This window comes from Pelodiscus sinensis, chromosome 6, assembly GCF_052426305.1.
Source record: "Pelodiscus sinensis isolate ZL-2025 chromosome 6, ASM5242630v1, whole genome shotgun sequence".
Taxonomy (NCBI): Eukaryota; Metazoa; Chordata; order Testudines; family Trionychidae; genus Pelodiscus; species Pelodiscus sinensis.
In genome coordinates this window covers 51,050,318-51,066,529 of record NC_143057.1, presented here as the reverse complement: position 1 = coordinate 51,066,529, position 16,212 = coordinate 51,050,318, and positions in this window count along the sequence as shown.

Genomic DNA, 16,212 nt, shown 5'->3' with positions numbered 1-16,212 from the left:
ACTAAAGGAAACACTTTAGATGGTATAAACTGCTCCAGGTGCAATCTTCAATCCCATCTACACTATTGCCGCAACAACCCTGAGGACCTGGTTAAAACAGGTTTCTCTTCTGAATCAATGACAGCATCTTTCCATCTGATAGTGTAGATGGGGCGATAACCAAGGCCCTTGAATGATGACAAACATTTGGCATTATGCATGCAGTATAATTGTAGCCATGTTGGACCCAGGATATTAGGGTATGTCTACACTACAGAGTTTTGTCAGAAAAACGGCTATTTTCTGACAAAACCTGAGTTATGTCTACACTGCAATTGTGTTATTCTGAAAGTAAATCGAAAGAACAGAAGGGTTTTTCCGGAGTTGGTAATCCTCTTTCTACGAGGAAGAAGCCTTTTTCTGAAAGAGCTCTTTCGGAAAAAGGTGTGTGTGGACAGGAAAGAGGGAGTTCTTTTGAAAGAACAGAAAAGAGGAAAAAGCACGGGTGCCCTGGTGGCAACTCCATCCATAGTAATCACAGCTTAAATATGAGATAACGTCCATTCAATGTGGACACTATCTTTCAAAAAAGCACATCGCTTTTTCGATGCACTTTTGTGTGTGGACGTTCTCTTTTGGAAGAAGTTTTTTCAGAAGATCTCTTCCGAAAAAAGGTTCTTCTGAAAGAACCCTGCAGTCAAGACATAGCCTTAGTGAAAAGGAGGAAGAATTAATAACTCTTATTGGATATTACGTCACCCGCCTTGTCTCCCTAAAGCATAGACAATCTTTTAAAACCTTGAGGCAGTAGCACACATCAGGAATGGACATAGTGTCTACTCTACAAAACTTATTCTTGTAGGTCTGTTGGGACAACCATCTACTAGCTGAGTCCCCTGGAAGACTGAAGCTTTAGGATAGGCAGTCTCTATGTCTGAAAGAGAATATCCAGTCAGCTTATGAGAAAGTGTTTCCAGGCACTTTAAGAGGTTAATGGATTACAGTATGAAATAATTATTCACTTTACAAACAATGATGCTTTCATCTGTTTTTTTCCAGCCCAAGTACATATGCTTAAAGTGCACTGCATACAATGTTGAGCTGTATTTTTGTAAATTATTGAGGTTGGTGGGCGGAAAGCCTAAAAAGCAAAAAGTACTCTAATTTCCAGGAAAATGGCCAATAATGAGAGTTTCTTAACGGTGCTGCTCTCTGTGGGTTTAACAGTGAGGATAAAATTGTTTTCTCCATAATTCCACTACTGACTGTTCCAATCTGGTTTTTGCTAGTGTCATCTAGTGGAGAGTCTCAAAAGGTGAGAAAAGGTTCCCCCTATTTTTTGTCACTTATGCCTATTTCAATCTAGATTACATTGCTGCCATCCAGTGGTAGTATTAAGGATTCACGCTAGGATTTTGTTTAGTGAAGATGAAACTTAAACAAAGCATTCCTGGGTTCATTTTGCAGAAGCTTTTCTCAGATTTTTGTGCAGTGTGGGGTTTTGGTGGTTTTTTGGGTGATTCAGGTACTTATCGTATGAATTTTTAAAAATTTCGAAAAAAGATACCTGCTCAGGAGAATTTTCAAGTTTCTTTAAATAGGAATACAAGTCCTGAATCTTTGAAATAATGGTCCCGTGGGTTGGTTCAGTGTAGGATCCTAGTTCATTATTTGCTAAATGTGAATTTTATTCTAATTTTGGAGGAAAAGCTATTTGAACCATTGTTTGAAAAATAGAATATGCTCAGAAATAAATAGCAGGTCTTTTGGCTTCTTTTAGCATGGAAAGGTCCTGATAAATTTGCAATACATTTTGGCACATAATAATCAAAATTAGAGAGGGCACAACAATATAGAGCGTACCACATACTTTCCTAAATTATTTGATGAAATGTTAAATTATAGGATCCACCTCTTCTTCTCTTCCCACCCTCTGGTGGCAGCTTGGGTTACTCTGCCTGACTAGACTCTACCAGATCATTCTGTAGATGATACCTCCCTCCTAACCCCAGATATATGAGATTATTATTAATAATAATAATGATAATAGTAAAATTAGTGTGCTTTATTTTCAGTTAATTGCAGGCATTAACTGTGTTTAATTGACAACCCTAGTTAAAATGTCAAAAAAAGCTATGTAACAACATGCAACACTGAACCTTAAGTCTTAGTGAGTTGCAGTCTAATAAAAAGTTTCAATCATGCATTAACAAAGAGGTTGACCACTAACCATCCTCCACCCCCCATTCATGGCTGGGTGAACCTCTCACCCTCAGTTCCATGATTAGTCAGCATTCCTGTGGCAATTGTGCCAATTGCTAAAATATAAAAATGTTATTAGGAAAGCATTTCATATGTGTTAAGATAGCTTTAAATGTGATTTAGCAGTTGGAAACAAAGATGAGCCAACACCATGTGAACATAAGCAAGTGCTCCTTGGACAACTGAAGAGCCAGGAACCAGAATTTGAGAATTGCTGTACCAGACAATCTTGCACTTACTGTTGTTCTCTGTATCCCAGGCACAGTCCTTGGGCCAAAGCTTGCCTAATCCATTACTTTTATATGTCTGGATCTCAACTACGAGATTTGGCTGAGAAAGGGTAACATATCTTCACAGTGGTACTTGACTAGCTTTATGGGTCTGTAGTGGGTTTAAACAACACCATAATAATCTGAATATCTCCTCCGTCAGTGGGATTGGATGCAAACAAAATCTGAAGAAAGCATTTATCCTAATATGTATGTGCCTTTCTTTTAAATGTACTCATGTTGCAGTTTGTATTGAAGTATTAATTATGGCAGAAGGTAGTTATAAGACTCTATGGCTCAGCCAACATAAGCTTCACATGACTTCTATTCAAAACTATGGCCATTAAAAACATAATTTGTTATTATTAACAGTAATAGCTATAAATTGGTCCAAATTCAGTGTGCCAAGAAGGTTTGTAAATGTCAATGATCCTGGCCTAAGTTTCATGCTTCACTGGTATCACCGAGGCTTCATTAAGTGACAGAAAACCATTGAACACCATGTAGTGGTTAAAAGTCTCCCCACAGATTTATGAACATATGTGTTAAAATGCACAAGTTACTTCATTTACCTGAACTGGACATGATCTGGCCTTTTCATGGAAGATAAATGTGTCCCTTTGTTAAACAGTTATGTAAAATAAATATACATGGTACTCAAACATGGTTGCAGGATTAATTCCATTACTTTAAGATTAAAAAGACACTTTTTTTGATGATCTCAAAATTTAAAAAACCCAGCCCAAATAGATTCCAAAAAGATGTTTGCACATCTGAACAAGAGACAGATGTGACTGCAAGAACCATGCAAGTCTTTGCATTCAGATGAATTGTTGTGCCTACCTGGGAGGGTTCTCAGGGCTGCCAACACTATGTGGCACCTTGCTTCCCTTCAGTGTGAGAGAAACTGGAGCATGCTTGACTGGATTAAACAAAATACAGGATTATGTAACACTTTAAAGACTAACAAGATGGTTTATTAGATGATGAGCTTTCGTGGAGGAAGTGGGTCTGGCCCACGAAAGCTCATCATCTAATAAACCATCTTGTTAGTCTTTAAAGTGCTACATAGTCCTGTATTTTGTTTCAGCTATACCAGACTAACACGGCGACATTTCTATCATGATTCTTAACTGGATGTCATTGACACCACCAGCTCCTGAGCTACCCAAGCACTCTCCTCCAAGCTATGCTAGCCCTTAATTTGTCTTGTAGGTTAATAATAGGTGTACCCAAGTCCTCATACTCTGTAAGGTTCCCCTTTTGCATCCAGCCCTGTATCCAAAACCCTCACAGAAATACCAGTACTGCTGGTTTGAGAGTTTACACTATAAATACCACCATGTCCTGGTATTTCTCTGAGGATTTAATTTCAAGTCATGATCAGTCCCTTGCTTAATATCACAATAATTACATATACCTTTAGTGAATAAAAGGATGCATTTATTGCTACAGATTCAGAAGATAGTGGGGATAAAGGAAACAAAAGGTTTACATATAACACAGAATTGTAACATGCTTTCTAGAGATTAAACTTGTATTAGGTTAACTTCCTGCTTAAAGAAGTTTATTCCACAAGTCTTTTGCAACATCTACAATCCAAGCTGGCTGTAATCATAAACACACTATCCATGTACTGCTTCGGTGCAGGATGACAGGGTGTCTTCTTTGTTCCCCAGATATAGGCCAGCAAATCTTTGAAGTGTATCTCAAAATAAGGTTTTTTCCCTTGTTGTGTCGATAACACTGTTAGTTCTTTTCTGAACTTCTCCTTATCTTTCATCTGCATGCTTCTGAAGCAGGTGATGGGAGACCTATTATATGTGAGACAATGCTTAATTTACATTTCAACATAGAGATAGATGAATATACATCTTTTGTCTGACTGGAAATGTACAGGCAGTCCCCGAGTTACGCGGATCCGACTTATGTCGGATCCGCAGTTACGAACGGGGTTTGCTGCCCGTCTCCCTGGTCTGCTGGAGACCAGCAGACCAGGGAGACGGGAAGCAAAGCCTCTGAGGACGCCGGCAGTGGGACAGCTGCGGCGCGTCTGGGCTGTCCGCTGCCTGCGTGCTCCGCGGCTTTGCTCCACGTCTCCCCAGACCAGGGAGACTGGGAGCAAAGCCGGGGAGCACGCGGGCAGCGGACAGCCCAGATGCGCCGCGGCTGTCCCGCTGCCGGTGTGTTCCACGGCTTTGCTCTCTGTCTCCCTGGTCTGCTGGTCTCCAGCAGACCAGGGAGACACGAAGCAAAGCCACAGAGGACCCGGGCGGCGGGACCACGGTGCGTCTCGGTCCCCCGTCCGCGTCTCCCTGGTCTGCTGGGGGAGGGGGGGCGCAGCTAGTACACCCCTCCCCAGCAGTCCAGGCTTTTCTATGGACGCCTGTGGTAGAGCAGCTGGGGTGCTGCCGGATGGTCCTGCAGCGCCGCTCTGGGTGCTACTGGACCAACCCGGCAGCACCCCAGCTGCTCTGCCCCAGGCGTCCCCAAGTCAGCCGCTGCTGAAACTGACCAGCGCTGACTACAGGAAGCCCGAGGCAGAGTTGCTCTGCCCCGGGCTTCCTGGAATCAGCTGCTGATCATTTTCAGCAGCAGCTGACTTGGGGACGCCTGGGTTTCTTAAGTTGAATCTGTACGCAAGTCAGAACTGGTGTCCAGATTCAGCCTGTTGAAACTGATCAGAGGCTGAGTCCAGGAAGCCTGGGGCAGAGCAACTCTGCCTCGGGCTTCCTGTAGTCAGCCGCTGGTCAGTTTCAGCAGCGGCTGAATCTGGACACCAGTTCCGACTTACATACAGATTCAACTTAAGAACAAACCTACAGTCCCTATCTTGTACGTAACCCGGGGACTGCCTGTATTTCTCCACCTCTGAAGTGATACCGAGTCTAAGAATTTATTTTCAATGTACATACCTAATGGCTTAAATAGTATCTGTAAATACAAATTCACAATTATAATTGTATTAATCACTAGTGTAACTCTGACCATGGTAGAACTAAAACACCACTAGATACTGCTACTTTTGTGTTTTGCTAACCATCCTGGGTCAATTAGCAAGTTCCTTCAAAAAAAAAAAAAACTAATTAGCACCAGATTACTGATTTTTTAAGGTATATAAACCACCAAAGTGGGGCAGAGAAATTTGAGTGTGGGATTATCAGCTAGTTTTAGTTTAGTAGCTTTGATTAAAGCAAGTCTCACCTTATTGCCCTCATGGGACTACATGAGTAAGTAAGAACTATTCCTATCAGTAAAGTTTTGGAGAGGGTGCTCAGGTTTTTTTGGGTTGTTGTTGTTTTGTTTCATAACTTAAATAATAACCTTATATTTGTGGACAAGTACTGGCAATTGTATCTGGTGGAGCTACATAGGGCTAGCATAGAGATTTTTCTAGGATGGGGTTGTAGAACCTCGACAAACAGAGCTGAGAGGCAAATATGAATGGTGTTTACTGTAGTATCACTGCTGCTATGTAGGAAAACTTTGAACTGGCACTGAATTAGATGTTAACTCTTATCTATGTTCTGGAAGCAAACTAAATATCTGTATCTTTCATACAGGCCAGATGGTTCACTAATTAGTACCTTCCTTTCAAGGAACCCTAATTACGCCTACAAAACTGTAGCTGTATGGATAAAAGGTTCACAATTGTTTAAGTAACAAAAGGCTAAATTCACAAAGGGATTTGTGCCAACAGCTACTTTAGGTACATAATACCAGTTGTTAGAGGTGCTACTGGCATTCATAAAATGTTTGTTCAACTGTTGCCCAACCTTGGAGACCCCAAAGGGCTTGCATACAGGATGAATTAGTCTATGGCAAGTTAGGGTGTGACTCCATAGAGCACTAGCTTCCTGGGTTTTGTAGTGCACTTTGAGGTAGAAGGGTTGTGGATTCTGTGTTCTGTGATCATCTAATTGAACCTCCTGTATAGTGTAACCCACATACCTAGGCTATGTCTACACTCGTGGCTTCTTGCGCGAGTGATATGCAAATGAGGCTAAGCGTGGAATATCACCGAGCCTCATTTGCATACCTAATGAGCCACCATTTTTTTCAGAAGAGGCTCTTGTGCAAGAAGGAGCGTCTACACTGCCCCTTCTTGCGCAAGAAAAACCCTCTTGCGCAATGCCGTTACACCTATTACTTTTCAGGAAGAATGGCGTTGCACAAGAGGGCTTTTCTTGTGTAAGAAGGGGCAGCGTAGCCTTCTTGCACAAGAGCCTCTTCTGAAAAAAATGGTGGCTCATTAGTTATGAAAATGAGGCTCGGCAATATTCCATGCTTAGCCTCATTTGCATATTACTCGCGCAAGAAGCCGCAAGTGTAGATGTAGCCCTAGTGTGGTTACTGAGCAATGCAAGTGGTAGGCAGACCACAGCAACAGTTAAGAGCAAGAGACCTCTACAGGATGGGTTGGGCGGCAGTTGGCTTTTAGCTCAGAAGGTAGAGGCTCCTATACTCAGCTCCAGATGTCCCAGGTTCAAATCCATCTGGCGGTGGTTACAAGTGGGGACTAGCCCACGATCTCAACTGGGTCTCTGAAGGTCAGGATGTGCAGGATGTAACCTACACACTTAGTGTGGTTACCATGAAGTGGCACTTAGACCACAGCAACAGGCACCATCAAGAGACCTCTACAGCATGGACTGGGAGCCAGCTGGCTTTTAGCTCAGAGGGGTAGAGTCTCCTATACTCAGCTCCAGAGGTCCCAGGTTCAAATCTGCCCAGTGGCGGTTACAATGACAATAGTCCCCTTCTAGCCTTGGAAGCTAGGGATTCAAACAACAATGGTCCTGAGGCATTTCTGAAGGTGCTCAGGCCTTCACGATGTGGATCACTTTGAAGAACCATCTGTGGTCTTGCAGATAAAGCAAGAACAACTGTAAAGTTGTTAGGGATAGTTCCTAGATACAAACATCTATTGACCTACAGGTGAAGTTCAAATCTTTTATTCCAAATATACTTGCAATTTGGGATGGACAGTTGATACAGATCCTCTTAGGACTCTGTGTCTTTGACTATGGAACTTCAGACCTTGCTGCAGGTGTTTGCATCTGTATTAGGACAGAAAGCAACCATAAGACTCTAGTCAACTATCCAATGATTCTTCTGGCCCAAGGCAAGGGTAGGGTACCTTTTTTGGGGTGAGGGCCACTGATCCACAGAAAAATCAACCCAGTGCTGCACACAAGTGAGAAGTGGAGAAAAACCCCTCACTGAGGCCTCTGACTGAGAAGACACTCCCCACATTTCCCTTGCACACCAGATCCTAGGGGGGCCCAGCCTAGTAGATTCTGTATGCTTCAGCCTGCAGAGGGGCTGGAGTGCCAGCACAGGCTTTCCAATGCTGAGGGGGTGGGAGGCTGAGCTTCAGGGGCAGCATCCAGGCAAGCTGAGGGCTGCATCTAGCCCCTGGGACCAGTGTAAGGCAACTCAGAGGAGTGCAAGTGGCACATTGGTAGAAAAGCTTTGCAACAACATCTGCTCCTGTTTGGGCTGGCACTGTGTCATCTCCTTGCCCGTACACAATGTACAAGGCATGACCAAAGAGATGCTGTACTCCAGCACTTTTTGGCTGCTGGAATAGCCCCTTAAGGCTTGTTTTTGGTGGTGAAATCTCAAGTTTAAATCCAGCTGTGATGAGCTCCTTTTTAGATGACTGTACTGATCATAACTTGTCCCTGTCTATAGAGGAGGTAGTTGTGGGCTGCACTGCATTACCCAATACTCTTCCTAACAATTATTTTAAATTAAGGTGTCCTTTTTTTTCCTAGTGAAAACAAGCCCCCAGAGGTCTTTGTAGTTCAGAATAGCTCTGAGACAACTCTGACACTGCAACCAAATGAAGAACAAACTTTTGCTCCCTCCTTAAGCACTTAACCAAGTGCAGCTCATCTAGACTCAAAGAATAAGCCCTCAGGCCTCTGTTCTATCAACTACAGAATTAAAGTGATGCTCACCAATATTGAGGGAATGTCCCACCATTTGCTCCCATTGACTTGAATGGCAAAATTGCTCAGCATAGGCTTTGATTTACCACTGAGGCTGGGTAGAAGACAACAAGTATGCTACATCCCTCACCCCAATGAGGATGAGTGTTAGCTAGTGGGAGTGTGTTCAGCCTGGCTATTCTATCCTCAAGGGAACACACAGATCCCAAGTCAGTATCTGTTCTTGTCCTTTTCATGTAGCTTGGATATACAGGTAGCTCAAAATAAAAAACACAGCACATTCCTCAGTTTAAGCTCCTTTCCTGTGCTTTGCTGTCCATCACAGATTCCTTCCTGGAGCAACTTCTGTCTAGTTCTCTCCTCACAGAAAGCCCCCTTATATCTCCTTTACAGTCTACGTAAACTCAACAAGATGCATTTGTCACAATGTCAGCAGAACTTTGATAGCTGTATATAGGGTCCTACCACCTGCTAATAAGGTAGCTCCTTGTGAGACCCTGCTGTATGCCATGTAATCTATAATAGCCAATAAGAACAATACTGCTTTTTAAGATTTTTATCACAAAAACATACACGTGGGATTAGCTCTGTGGAACTTAATTTCCTTACTTTAGAAGAATGAGAGGCTGAGCTAGCCCTGCAGAGATTTACCCTGGATCCGCAAGTGTATTTCAAATGAAATTTCTTCCTTGAAGTCATGATCTGCTAAGCAGTTTTATCTTCAAAGATGTAAATGGCCGTGCATGAATATAAACTTGGTTTTCAACATGGCTCTAGCTGACTTGGTTTAAATGACATTGCAGGAGTCTGCAGAGCTGCTACAAGAAGTCTTTTGAAAAGTAGACTTGCTGTAATATAATTTTTGCCATGAAATATTCTACTAGAAGTCTACAGTAACTTGAGTCAAGATATAAGATGCACTTCTCAGCTTTGCTCTGAGACATAAGAGTAAAGTGCGAGGTTTGGGGGTTTGGTTTTTTTTTTGTGCTTTATGTTTTCAAATTGCTAAGTCTCTCTTGCCTCTTTACTGCAGTACCTAGTTCCAGCAGGCTGAGTCTCAAGGCAATGAATGATCTTTAGTATAATAATGTGCCAGTTTTTATACCCTTTAAGCTGTACATTTTTTTTCAGAATGATGCACATAGTTTTACTTGTTTGTTTTTCTGTTTGTCGCGCTAAAATACTAAATCCTCACTCCCTGCACTGACAGTTACATTAACTGAAAATACAGTATTACCAAATCCTCTTCAAATCTTACATTAAAAAAATACTATGTGCAAATAATACAGTGCAGTCATTTATAGGCACTTAATTCAATTGAATTCTGGTGCTATGATTTTTATATAGACTCTTTGTTAAGAAGCAACAAAACTAGTGCTCACTTCAAAAAAGTCAAAACTATTAGCCATTTAAAAGTCCATGTGAAAAGTAATCCATGTTAGCAAAGTTGTGCTAAGACCCCAAGACTGAGTCAATGGCTCAGTCATACTTCCTGTGCTTGAATTGTCTGGGTGGTTGTATGTTGCTTTGAAATTCCAGCAATGCCTAGTTCCAAGCAGGTAAGTAAATATGGCAATTTTGTAGGCAAAAGTAGATGAGTCTTACTTTAGTTGCTATAAAGCTAGACCTTTTGTCATCTTCACGGGCATTACTTTAAAAATCACATATATATCTCCTTGAGGAATTTTCAGGGAATATGGGGAGGAAAAAGCACAACAGCAGTGTTTGGAAGGCCACTTCCTGTGTGCTACTTACAGTGAGGTCCCTGGGCGCCACACAACCGGGCTGATCTTGAGGACAGCTTGAGATCTCCCATCTTAGAGACACTGTGGTTCCTGCAAGTTGTGCAAGGATTGAAATGGTCCCTGCGGTTCTGTGCAAAGACCAGATGTCCCTCTCTCTCCCCCTTAGTTGTGCTATCTGCTCTAGTGGCACATGATGGTCTAGCTTCATATCTCTTGAATTCAAAGGCTAGTGTGCCCACACACTTTAACACCTTTCTATAATTCATCATAATCAGGATTAAAGTATGAGAGCCTATGCATGTATGTGAGTAAAGTTGCTAGTGTGCATGGCATCTAAGGACAACTTATGTAGTTGGAAACCAGAGCGGGAAAAGTGGAGAACAGAACAGGCAGACAGAATGGACAAAATAAACATGTTTTATGCACCTCTAATTTTAATGATTCTATGAAACTGCTAAGATAAAATCTTGGTTGAAGAGATTATTTTAGAGGTAGGTAGGAAACCTAACTTCCGCTCTGTGAAATTTCAAAATTCCATGTTGTTTTCTTTTTCTCAAACCAAGGTGAAGAGCTGAAAATGTATATTCTTTTGTGGCACTAAAATGGCATAATAGTTTATTTTGGAAACAGACACTTGTACAGTAGGAACATTTCGGTGTTTCCAAAATGAACCATGCTTCTCCACATAGGCTGAGAGTTATATCGGCCCACATTGCCCATGCTCCACCATTATTCAGGAATGCGTGTCCTGCTGATGCTCCATCATTATTCAGGAATATGGGTCCTGCTGCCCCAATGTTTGAGCTTATATTTTCAGAGCCATAGAATGGACCAGGTCAACTGCACCAGGCCCAGCGCTTTGAAGGAACTGGGATGCCCTAACAGATTAGCAGGGGACCTGGTGTCAGCAGCAGTGAATGACCTGGTCCCAGCTCACCCTGCTGCACCTCTGCCTCATTCCACCTTTGCTCCACCTCTTTCTGGCTTCCTCCATCTCCCCTCCCCCGAGTAATGCTGGGTAGGTGGGAGACTGGGATCAGGCTGTTTGTTGCTGCCCACTAATCCCACAAGCTTCCCTGAAGCACAGAGGACTCCCCCAAAAAGCACAGGGCCTGGGGTGGGTCCCTCAGTCTGTCCCATAGGAGGGACAACTCAGCCTGGACCTGTTCTGTGCACCACCAATAACTATACAAACCTAATACCCATGCTCCTTAAGATTTGCCACTTTCTGGCTGTCAGTGGCTTGCCAGCTGGATAGGGAGCACACAGACTGAGAAATCTTGGCAGTCCATGGAACCTGCATGCCACGTACCCAGTCCAGTGGGTTGCAAGGGATCAGGGAATCCCAAGGGGCTGGGCAGTTCGGGAACCTTCAGAGCTGGTTGCCTGCTAGGTGGACTGAAGGGGAGCTGTGCAGTTTGGGGAACCTGGAAAGCTGGTTAGGTTGGCTGCAGGAGAAATGGGATTCCAGGAGGCAGGCAGGCCAACCTTATCTGCCTTCTTCTGTTCAAAGTTCTGAGGCAATCAACATACCCCTGTGGAACAACTGCTTTTTTCTAGAATCAGCATCAGAAAACTCTTGAGCATCTCTAGATGACACAATGACAAAACAAATTGACCTGTACATCGGTAAACTTTTTTACATTATGTGATGAGGAATGGGTTGCTTGCTGGAAGTAGGATTTTGGTTTTTTTTATACTGTTTGCTTCCTTTTTGTTAGAGTGCACATTTGATGTGGAACATATTAAGGTGAGATGTTAGGCACTTACTAAACATGAAAATACATATTTCTGTGAATTATGAGCCATTTCGTGTGTGCAAAATTGGCCTTATTTCTAATAAGTTGCTGAGGTGTGTGTATATAAAGGGATAGAGAATAATTTTAGAGACCATAACGGCAGAATCCATTAGAGAGATATAAAATCAATGGGATTATGATGAATGCATTCATTATAAATATTAAGATTTGAATTCTATTTCGTGGTATAGGAAATCATATTTTCCTAAAAAAGGTTAAGAAGTTATGAATTCTCCTTCTAATTGGAATTGTGCTTCTAGGGACTTTTATGCACAATAGCTATATATATGCAGTGAGAATTCTCACTCAACCTTCCTAACTGCAATAATTCAGAATACTTTGCTTGTCCAAATGAAATTTAATGGCTTGCTTTCCTCCTAGATGCTATTTTTTTCCCCTGTTTGAGATGCAAATGCTGCTCTGCCTGTTGGATGTGCTCAGACAAAACGACAGACTCTCCAACCCCTCTCTTAAATTTTACCACAATGCTGAAAGGCTGAGCAATTTATCTGTCTCTCTGGAGTTTACCTTTTCTCTAGATTTAATGGAAACTTCCATCCCAAAATTGATATTTTTTTCCTTGGGTTCATAAAAGCTTGTAGTCCCTTTTGCCAGGTGTCAATGGCAGCAACCAGGGATGGTCTCCCTAGTAAGGTTAGTGGGATCCTTCTTAAAATAAAACCTATAGCTCAAGTCCACACCTACATCCATTTTTTTCCTCCCAGATTTTAGGGTTTAAAAATATCACCTCTTCTCATCTTTAAAGGAACCCAGGATTCTTGGAAAAGCGACGAGGAGTCCTGTGGCACCTTATAGACTAACTGAAGTGTAGGAGCATAAGCTTTCGTGGGCAAAGTGCTCCTACACTTCAGTTAGTCTATAAGGTGCCACAGGACTCCTCGTCGCTTTTGCAGATTCAGACTAACACGGCTACCCCTCTGATACTTGACAGGATTCTTGGGAATATGAAGCCACAAATACAATTTATGAGTAAAATATTAACCTTATTTACATAGAATAATAGAATACTAGAACTGGAAAGGATCTTGAGAGATCATCAAGTCCAGTGTCCTGCCCTCATGAGCACCATCTAAATCATCTCTAATAGACATCTATCCAACCTGCTTTTAAATATCTCCAGTAATGAAAATTCCACAACTTCCCTAGGCAATTTATTCCAGTGTTTTACCACCATACAAATGTGTGAACCCAAATAGCACATGGAGGGATTTGCCCAACCCCACTGTCACAATTATTAATTGCCCAACTCTAACTTTTATTGTGTTACAGCAGGATCCACATACACAATTGTCCTACTGGGGTCCAGGAGATGGGCAGGCACAACCAGCCCACATCTAAAGGACCTTCCCCCAGCATATGCAGAGGATCTAGTGAGTCCAGGACACCAAATAATTACAGAGTATAAAGAAAAAGAGGGGTAGGAGTGACAGTGAAAGGGCTAAAACAAGGGAACCAGATGGGGACACTGAGCAGAGATCCCTGCACAGCACCCACTGCTCCTGAAGCATCAAGGGAGCCAGCAGATGCTGCCCAGAGGAACTCTGCCTGGATGCATGAGTGGACATATTAACCTAAATAAGCCCTGCAATCGCAGGCCCCTCCTTCAGCCAACTTTTGCTCCCTGGTCTTCTGGCTTTGGCTATGTAACCTGGCACACTCAGGGTCTATGGTGTGAAGGAGACTCTGGCACACATAAAAGAGGCTTCAGGGACAGGGATAAACTGCACCAAATAAATGCTTGTGCTGACTGCACCATGATAGATTCTCCAACCAATGTCCCTGGTGGGCCACAGGACTAAGGTGAAGTATAAGCTGGACCACTGGGGCCATGGCATACAATTGTGCTTGGGTTTATACCCCTGTCGACCAAAACCTGAACTATCAAGTGCAATACTGAACTTGTAGCTATATAGTCTGGCCTCATGGACAGGTGGTGCACTTGTCTATTACCTAGTCCAGCTTCTGCAAACTCAATTCCAGCATCTCAGGGTATGTCTACACTACAGAGTTTTGTTGGAAAAACAATTGTTTTTCTGACAACCTGAGTTACGTCCACACTGCAATCATGTTCTTCTGAAAGTAAATCGAAAGCACAGAGGGTTTTTTCCCAGCATTGGTAATCCTCTTTCTATGAGGAAGAAGCCTTTTTCCAAAGGAGCTCTTTCAGAAAGAGGCATGTGAGAACGGGGAAGAGGAAGTTCTTTCAAAAGAAGAGGGAAAAAGCACAGGTGCCCTGGTGGCCAAACATTCATAGTAATTACAACTGAAATGTGAGAGAGTGTCCATTCAGCAGATTGCTTTTTTGATGCGCTTTTGTGTGTGTGGATGCTTTTTTTGGAAGAAGCTTTTTTGAAAGATCTCTTCTGAAAAAAGGTTGTTCTGAAAGAAGCCTGCAATCTAGACATAGCCTAAGATGCCAGCTGGTCCACAAAAGTCCTCTCCACTGTCCTAGTTTGGTCCCAGACTCTGCTATACATAGGGCTCAGTTTACTGGTGAGAAATCTGATGCAAAGCAGCCCCCTTGAAGTTTTTGGTCTTTCAAATGTTCTTTAAGATGGGTACTAGGTAAATCTTGTGAAATTCACATGCCCTGTCATGCATGTAGCAATTTTTTTAAAATTACTCTCTTCATAAAATAGAACATCGCTGCTAAATGATACACCTCGCTTATTTTGCCTACCTATTTTTCTAATTTTTGGAATGTGAAAATTGCCAGCAGTTATGCTATTGTAAAGAATAATCTTACCCCCACACCGTCATTTGATGTGACTGGGTGAATTAATATACATATATTTGTCGGGTAATACCTCTTCCTGTTTTACTTTCATTCATCCCCATCATGCTTACACTACCTCTTCTTTTATACCAAAGCCTCTTTACCCTGTCAGAAAGGGGAAAGAGTCAAATGAAAATGAAGCCAGTACACTATTTGAAAGACATTTCTAGCGGGTACTTCTAATAGGTTTGTTTGTCAATTGGCGCAGACTCTCTCTGATTATAATTTAAAGAAAGCAATTTTGTTTATAGAGCAGAACAAATTATTAAATTTCCCTGCCCCTGACCTCTGATCTCTACTGCATATTTGGCTCTGATGTGTGAGCTTATCTGAAACTACCGGGTAACAGTTGTGGAAGTCCCTTGACAAAATATTGGCAGCGCATCACTAGAGCAAATGCATCATTCCTCCTGTGTTCAATAGATTAGAAAGTCACATTCCTTCAAAGCTTAATTACACTCTGCACTTTGGAGCCTCTGGAATGACAGGGTATATGTGACAATCTGGATGTCACTTTTACTATCTCCAATTCTATCAACAGAGGATCTGTACAGGGACATCTAAAACTGACTCGTTTAAAAATGCATTAATTTAAGACATTCATAACAACTGACAAACTTCACTAATAGGAGCTGTCATGCTGTGCATGAACACTTTGTATGGCGGAACAAATGGTTAGGCACAACTGTCAGTGTCACTCACAAATTCTATGAAGGACTCAGAAGACGCAAATGACCTCGCCCCCCCCCCCATTCTTTCATTGACCCAGGACTGAATTTGGCTCGAAAGTGAAGTAAGTCTAGACGTAACCTTAGAGAATGACAAAACCTGCTGCTGACTGCATGGCTGTGAACATGGTTTAAGGGAGGCAGTTGTCTTCTAAGTCACTTTATTTCTGATGATTAAGCTGGAAATTTATCTCAGTTAGATGCTGTGCTCTGTAGGGTATCTTTGAGCTTTGAAGCTTTGTACTTGTCTCTGTAACTTTCAGTTACTTTGCCTTTTAAATTCTGCACCTTGTAAGATTGAGCTTTGTAACTCTCAGCCACTTTGCTTGTAACTTGCTCTCAGCTGCACACCACCCCGTGATAGGAGTGTGTGTGAGAGAATGGATCATGTTTGGGTTGAGGGAAACAGCAAAGCTAAACACATGGAGCCAGGTAGTGACTAATTAAAGACAAGCTGCCCTAAGCAAAGAAAGGACCGGGACTGAGGAAGGTCTGGGCATGTTCCTCAGTGACAGAATGTGGAGGAAGGACTCCTGTGTGAGTGACAGGAGCCGTTCAGTGCCAATAAAAGGAGAGAGCGCATGGCGGAAGATCTCTGTCTCACCAGCTCCCCGGTTAGTGATGGATAGAGGCAAATCTCCGGAGGAGTCAACCTGCTTTGGCTTGCTCTAACCTT